This window comes from Helianthus annuus, chromosome 4 (genome assembly GCF_002127325.2).
Source record: "Helianthus annuus cultivar XRQ/B chromosome 4, HanXRQr2.0-SUNRISE, whole genome shotgun sequence".
NCBI lineage: Eukaryota > Viridiplantae > Streptophyta > Magnoliopsida > Asterales > Asteraceae > Helianthus > Helianthus annuus.
Window position 1 is genome coordinate 202,587,743 of NC_035436.2, and position 8,950 is coordinate 202,596,692.

The window sequence follows — 8,950 nt, forward strand, 5'->3', positions numbered from 1 at the left end:
ATTGTGAATGACCGACCTCGTGCCATACAATAGGCGAGCGACATCTCCTACCATACAAGGCTTCGAAAGGTGCCATTTCGATGCTGGAGTGATAGCTATTATTGTACGAAAATTCGACCAACGGTAGGTGTTTGCTCCAACTACCACCAAAATCGATAACACACGCACGGAGCATGTCTTCAATAGTACGAATCGTTCTTTCAGTCTGCCCGTCGGTTTGCGGGTGGAATGCGGTACTCAAATTCAGCGTCGTACCAAGAGCTGCTTGAAAAGTTTCCCACAATCTCGATGTAAACCGAGCGTCGCGATCAGAAATGATGTCTCGAGGCGTATCATGATTCTTAATGATCTCGTCGGTGTAGATTTGGGCTAGCTTGGCCACCTTATAGTCTTCTCGTATTGGCAGAAAGTGGGCTGATTTGGTCAGACGGTCGACTATAACCCAAATACTGTCGTGACCTGCTGGCGTGGTCGGAAGCTTAGTTATGAAATCCATAGCTATGCTTTCCCACTTCCATACGGGTATCGGCGGTTGTTCGAGTAAGCCTGAAGGTCTTTGGTGTTCAGCCTTGACTCTTGCACAAGTTAAACAGCTACCAACATATAGAGCAATATCCCTTTTCATCCCAGGCCACCAGTACTTGTAGCGAAGGTCCTGGTACATTTTGTCCGCACCGGGATGAATGGAATATCGGGATTTGTGGGCTTCGTTCATGATGATCTTTCGCAAATCTGTCCTCCTCGGAACCCAGATTCGGTCCAGATAATAGAATATCCCGTTGGCTTTGCTCACGAGCTGAGTTCCATCGTGATAGATTCGTTCTTTCTTCAACGTACGCTCGTTAAAGCAAGCGTGTTGTGCTTCGCGGATAAGAGCTTCGAGGTTATACTGAGCCTGGATGTTTCGAACACCTATCACGTAATTCTTTCTGCTGAGGGCGTCTGCAACTACATTCGCCTTGCCTGGGTGATAACGGATCTCACAGTCGTAATCGTTGAGAAGTTCTACCCATCGGCGTTGACGCATATTGAGTTCTCTCTGGTTAAAGATATGTTGTAGGCTCTTGTGATCAGTGAAGATCGTACACTTTGTACCATACAGGTAGTGTCGCCAAATCTTTAAGGCAAAGACAACTGCGCCTAGCTCGAGGTCATGGGTTGTATAGTTCTTCTCGTGGATTTTGAGCTGTCGAGATGCGTAAGCTATAACCTTGTCTCGTTGCATGAGAACACAGCCAAGTCCAAGGTTTGAAGCATCACAATAGACAACGAAGTCATCGCTTCCGTCCGGCAGTGTAAGAACTGGTGCATGGCACAGCATGTGTTTAAGGGTTTGGAAAGCAGTCTCCTGCGCGGTTCCCCACACAAAAGGCTTGTCTTTATGAGTAAGGGAGGTAAGCGGTACAGCAATCTTTGAGAATCCTTCGATGAATCGCCGGTAGTAACCGGCTAATCCGAGAAAAGAGCGAACTTCTGACGGATTCTTTGGCGTAACCCATCCCTTGACTGCCTCAATCTTTGCAGGATCAACGTGTATACCCCGACTATTCACAATATGACCCAGAAATTGAACCTCCTCCAACCAGAACTCACACTTGGAGAACTTGGCGTAGAGTTGGTTTCCCTGAAGCAACTCGAGAACCAATCGCAAATGCTGCGCATGTTCGGCCCTCGATCTGGAATAGATCAGGACGTCGTCGATAAATACAATGACGAAACGGTCTAAGAACGGTTTACACACGCGATTCATCAGATCCATGAAGACCGCGGGTGCGTTGGTCAAACCAAAAGGCATGACAACAAATTCGTAGTGGCCGTATCGGGTTCGAAAAGCGGTTTTGGGTATGTCTTCCTCTTGAATCCGCAACTGATGGTAGCCTGAACGTAGATCAATCTTGGAGAAACACTGAGCACCTTGTAATTGGTCAAACAGATCATCGATTCTTGGTAAGGGGTATCGGTTCTTGATGGTTAGCTTGTTCAATTCCCGGTAATCGATGCACATTCGGAACGACCCGTCCTTCTTTTTGACGAAAAGGACTGGTGCGCCCCATGGAGAAGTGCTCGGGCGAATGAAGCCTTTTTCAAGTAACTCTTGGAGTTGGTTCGAGAGTTCTCGCATCTCAGATGGAGCGAGTCGATACGGAGCCTTGGCCACTGGGTTGGCTCCTGGAATAAGGTCGATTCGAAAGTCGATATCACGATTTGGGGGTAATCCAGGAAGATCATCAGGGAACACCTGAGGAAATTCTCGGACAACGGGAACATCCTTGACTTCAACTTTCCTTTTCTTGTCCGTCTCTGCTACAACAATGTTGGCCAAGAAGGCTCGATATTCCTTGCGGAGATATTTGCGAGCTTGAAGACAGGACATGAGCTTGAGATCTTTTGCAGTAGTTTCACCATAAACACATAGAATATCACCACTAGCTAGCACAAAACGAATCATCTTATCGGAACACACAACTTCAGCACGGTTTTCACGAAGAAAATCCATGCCTACTATGACATCGAAACTTCCGAGCTGCATTGGAATGAGATTAATCGGGAATATATGATTGTTGAGCTCGAGAGTACAATCACGGAGCACAGAATTGACAGCAATGGTTCTTCCGGTAGCGACTTCCACTTCGAAGGGTGACGAAAGATAAGAGCGCTTACGTCTAAGAAGCTTCTCAAATTCAAATGACACAAAGCAGTTATCGGCTCCAGTATCAAACAAACATGATGCATAAATACCATTCACAAGGAACGTACCATTGACCACGTTGTTGTCAGCTTGAGCCTGGCGTGCGTTGATGTTGAAAGTTCTGGCGTGAGCGGCTTGTTGTTGAGGCTGCTGTTGCTGTTGCTGGGGTTGTTGAGCTTCTTGTTTCACCACTCTGTTCGGGCACCGGTTTGCGAAGTGGTTAGGGTCACCACATGCAAAGCAGGTCCGAACATTGTTTGCCGGGGCCTGTGCAGCTTGAGGAGCTTGAGGAGCAGGTAGCAGGGCTTGGTTAACAGCGGCTTGAGCTTGCGTTTGACGAGGACCATAGCGGCAATTCGCAGTGAAATGCCCGTAAACGTTGCAGTGGACACAGAAACGGCAGGCCACACCCACCGGGTGATGATAAGAACATGTAGCACAGAGTGGGTGGGGGCCGGTGTACGCACGCTTAGCCGGCGGCGCATTGATCACTGGCGCAGTGCGCTGTGGTTGTTGCTGTTGTGGCGGTACTGACTGAAGAGGAGCAGCATTGGTTGCGGCGGCGCAACTCTTGTTCTTCTTTCTTCTTCTCGAGGACTTGGAGGCTTGAGCAGTAGGGTTGTCGGTTGATGCGGTAGTAACTTGATGCAACGACTTGGATGGCTTATCCCAGACACCAGCCTTAACTCGCTTGTCGTTAATCTCGGCAGCGAGTAGGTAGGTTTCCTCGATTGATGCGGGTTTGGCGGCGAACACATAATCTGCAACACAATCTGGAAGAGCACGGATGTATTTCTTGATGGTCATCTCGGGAGTCTTGACCTGGTCTGGACAGATAATGCTCAGTTGTTTGAAACGGGCGGTGAGACCAGCGTTGTCGCCCTCCTTCTGCTTGATGGTCCAGGACTCATCCTCCAACTTTTGGCGTTCGTGGGGAGGACAGAACTCATCCAGCATGATAGCCTTCAGTTCCTCCCACGTCAGCTCGTAGGCAGCGTCGTTCCCGCGCTTATTCCTTTCGGCTGTCCACCAGTCCAATGCCCGCGACTGGAAGACACCGGTAGCATTGAGAGTTCGAAGATGATCCGGGCATCCGCTTTGACGAAGGGTAACTTCCACAGAGTCAAACCAGTGAAATAAGCCTGTAGGGCCCTCTTCACCGGTGAACTCCTTCGGTCCACATGCCTTAAATTGCTTGAAACTGAACGAAGCTTTGCTGGGTTCAGTGAGGGTTCGGGATTCTTCCGACGACTTGCTGGTGTTTTCGTACACCTCACTGACAGCTTTTGCTACAGACCTCGAGATGAGCTTGGCGAGACGTCGGTCTCTCTTTTCCTGACGGGTAAGGTTTTGGCGAATTCTTGATGATGACGACATGGTCTGCAATAGACATCGCCATAGGGCTCAACACAACGAATTCGAATCTCGCACGTCTTAGTTTACTAAAGCTTAGAATCACGTCGCATCTCACGTCACGTAACGCATATAAACACATAAGCACATAATCATAGAGGCACATAAGCACAGAAGCATTTAGAGCACATAAGCAATTAAGCAAGTAGAGCACTTAATTTCCTAAACACGTACGCATCTTTATCACAGAGGTGGTCAGAAAACAGAAACCTATAGCCACATGTCGAGTGTCGTTCGTTTTGCATATCGGATAGCATCACATGATATCGTCTAACTTAGTCGTATAGCGTAGCATAGCACACTGGTTTCGTTTAGATCACATCAACAGGGGTTCGAATCGAGATAGGATAGCAACAGAAGTCACGCAGATCGATAAACAATGGAGTAACCAACGAATCTTAAAACACGTAAACAGGTAAATCACATAAAATCAACGAAGCAACACTCAAAATCGGAAAATGGATTGTCTGCGGCTACTAGACTTTGACTAACCATGGCAATTTAACTATTCACAGTTGACTTGTCGTCACTTTCGACTCTAGGGGACATGTTTCTGCCTCGATTCTTGGGCATTATGCATGCGCATTCTAGGCCATACTCGTGAGTTCAGGTCGTTGGAGTCCGTCAATTGCCTTGGCGAGATTAAAATATAGTTGGAATAACTGCCAAGGTTAGGGTTTCACCCCTAGCTCAGCAATTTCTTCCTTGTTTTAAGAAAATTTAGAGGAAAGTTTTCATCAAATTATGGGTTTCAGCCCTAATTCGGTATAATTCTCCCCAGTTTGTTGATAGAAATTAGCACAAAATAATTGGCAAAATTTGTAATTTAGGCAGGAATTCGCGGGTTTCACGCCTAATCCCGTCCAAATTACGAAATTTGGCTCGGAGTTCGGATGTAATGATAGAATAGAAGGAAACAACATAAAATAAGCACATAAACTTGGTCTCTTGGTTCCTAACTATAGTCTAGGTCTCTAAGACAGCGATCCGGACTAGATCGTGTCTAACCTAATTCCCTATAGTTATGGCTCTGATACCAATCTGTCACACCCCAACCGATGGCGGAATCATCGGGGCGCGGCACTGAGCGAAACAGATTGTTCAGAAGTTTCCACAACAACTATCATACAATTCAGTTATATAACACGTCCCATACCGTGTCCCAAATAATAACAAGTTATCATAGAAATCAACTAAACAATATGGGAACTGTTCCGACAACTCAAATTCTTAGTTATTACAGACCGAAGTAAATATTGTTTTAAGACTTCTAGACGGCTAACTGTAAATCTTACTGACTACAGGTGCCAGTACAAGATCTACAGATAATTATGACCCTGGAGCAGGTATGTGGACACTGTCCTAAGGTCACAGGCTCCTAGAAGCTTATTATTGCCTCGCTTCCCTAGCACGCTAGTAGCTTAAACACCTGTCACATACGTTAAAATAAAAGTCAATACATATAATGTAAAGGTGAGTACACAAGTTTGATATAGCATATATAGTTCGAAAGTTTACGCATAACCAAGCACGTACACAAGGGCAAACGATGCATGTAAATTATCGACATGGGACCATCGATACCAATGACTTCAAGTTGACTGTCCGAGACAGTTCGCAATACATGATTACCACCGTAATCCATGCAAGTAATTGTCCTTAGCAACCCCCGTGTGAACGGGTGCTGAGTCCAAACTATAGTACTACGTTGCTAAAGCAGGCAGATAGCACTCCACGTGTAAACATAATAAACAGCAATCATTTAGACAAGTAATACATGCAAGTAGGTTAGCGTTCAAATAGTTTGTGTTGTTTGTGAATTTGATAGATTACGTATGTAACACCCAAAAGTGCTGAAAGCAAAAAGGGATCGAGTATACTCACAGTGGTTGGTTGTGGATTGAAAGGAGCACTGAGAATAGGTTAGCCTGAATAGTTCGTTAACACAACGATGAGTAACGCGGAAAAAGTAAACAATGTACTTGGATCGAGTAGGCCATTCGATCGGACAGCAGTTCGATCGAGTGGGCTGTTCGATTGGTTTGAAAGTCCGTTCGAACATCCATTCGATCGGCCGGCTGGCTCGATCGGCTGGTTCCTTCAAGTGGATTGTTTCTTCCTTTGATGTGAAGGATGTGTTTGTGTATGATGGTTTGTACTACCTTTCAAGTTGGCCGATCGAACAGCTGTTCGATCGGTTAGCATTGCAGACTTGGCAAGTTGTCACTCGATCGGTTAGCATGCTCGATCGGGTGACATTCCAATGTTTCAAAAAGTCTAAGTGTTTTAAAGTGTAGTATCTCATGATTCGAGTAGTAATGCTTACAATCGAGTGGCTTGATCGATCGAACATCACTTTGTCAATAATACACTTTGAGTTTGAGGACCTAAGTGCTAGTCGATCGGTTAGCCTAGCCGATCGGCTGGCGTAGTCGTTCGGTTGGGCTGTTCGATCGAACAGCCTAGCCGTTCGGCCAGCTTCTCGATTCGGTTAACCTATCACTTAACACTTGGTTATTCCCGTTAATTGTTGATGTTTTAGAGATATTTTGACTACGAGTTGAACCACAAAACTGAAGTCCCCACTTAGCCCACTGACTCGAGCAGGAATCACCCAAACTCGGTCAGAGACGGTTTGGAACCCAAGTTTAACGTTTAACCCGAAATCGGTATATCTCTCGGTAGAACCCGAATCTTGAACCATGTGTTTGTTTAGATTGATTTGTAAATCGGTTCAAGTCTCGTTTTCACCTTTTTGAGTGTAAAAGAGTTGAAAGATAGATGAAAACCCATCTTCCAATCCTTTTCCACCGTGAAATGTTAAGATCTTTGGTAGATTTTAGGTTATTTATGTGGAAATCGGTTAGATCTAAGTTATTCATGGTGGAATGATGTCAAAACTTAGTGTTCTTGAAGAACACATGATGACATCACCCAAGAACACCTAGATCTTGGTGATTTCATGGATGAAATCCAAGTTTTGAAAGATAGAAGGATGGAGAATCGATTAATGAACAAAAACGTACAAGGATTAGAGCGAAATACTTACCGGTTTGAGAGAAATCTGGGATTTAGTGAGAAGAAGAGGCTGGTCGGTCAGAGCTTTTCCAAAAGTGGAAAGTTTGACAAGGACAGCCCTATTTATAGGCTTCCAAAAGAGGAAAGGGTCAGCTGATCGAACAGCATCCCTGATCGAGCAGCTGTCCGATCGAACAGTCCTGTTCGATCGGCTAGCCTGTTCGATCAGGTTGCCCTGTTCGATCGGCTTGCCTGGTTTTGAGTGTTTTGCGACGATTTTTGATATTTCGACTTCGATGAACGATGATTTGAGAATGATAGAATTCCTAATCAAATTACTTTTAGTCTCAACTACTATATCTAACATACGAGCATCCTTACAACCATTTCGGGTTCGATTTCCATTGAGTTTGATTCACCTTTGAGTCTTGATTGATTTTGATTGATTCACCACACACTTTAACATAAAAGTAAACATGCACAAGTAACACATAAGGCACACACACACGTATAAAAAGTACTAAAATCCCCACACTTGAGTTTGATGATTGATTTGATTAGCGTGATTATTGATTGACTAGCTTTATTGCATTGTTACTTCCTATCATTCACAGTCGGTCGTTGATTCACAGTTCGATTATCGTCCGATTAGTTTTGATTATACAACACTTACTCCAAATAATATGAAAATCAAAATGAAACTAAAATGAAATTATTCCTTATTAATCTTTAATTCCAATAACAGTCAACACTTGACTTTGACTTTGACTTTTGGAAAACACGGGGTGTTACATGAATAGACTATCATATATGGTATTTATTTATATAATTAATTTTTACTAACATGCTAAAATATAGTTACTTAATAAAAGAGATGAAATAATCAAATCAAAACAATAACTACCTGTTTTGGTCAAAAATCAGATGAGGATAATGCAACCAAACTCTTTGTTACGGGTTATGATGCTTGAATTGAGGAACAACGATAAGGATCACTTAAATGTAAATTGCACAAGTGACACAAAGATTTATACGAGGAAAAAGCCCTTGATCAATGAATGATCTCCGGCATAAAAAACCTCGGGTGATGGAAACTACCGATCACCAACTTCAATTAACCAATAATTGTTTACAACTTCGGATAATAGCGAGCTAGGTACAAGGATCACTATAGTGTAAAGTGCAGAAATGTGTAAAACTAGCTAAGTGTTTTGCTGTATGCTCAAGAGTGTTGTTGTAAGAGTGTGTGTAGCCAAAATTAGCCAAGTGTTTCTAAAGCTAGCTCGCTACCCCTTTTAAAAATAGAAGTTAACTAGCTTAACAAACTATCCGCAATTCGTGCCATGCTCCCACGTTCTCCACAACGTCCATTTCCAGTCAAACACGTGCGAAATAACCGTGGAATATTCCTTAGTAACGTTGCCAAGACCAAGTCCAACTTGTTACTCCTGCAAAATAATACGAAATTCAAAGTAAACAATCGTTAGAATAAGAATCCTTAGGGTGATCCATGATCCTGATCCTAAAGCACTTCTGAGGATCACTATCTGTCACAGAAGTAAGGATCACTAATAGGATAACAAGTGAGGATCATAGGTCATTAAAAAATCCTGCCCTAACACTACCAATCGTAGATTGATGTTCCATATTCAAAAAAAACCCTACATCGTTAACCAACCATTCTTTGACATTGATGGAGCGATTAGTTTTAGAAATAAGAAGAAATTGGGGATTCTCAAAACTACTTTTTTAACGGCAAATTTGGATCACTGACGGATCACCGGAGTATCATCGTGCCACCGTGGAACCACCCGATCATATCCAACTCCA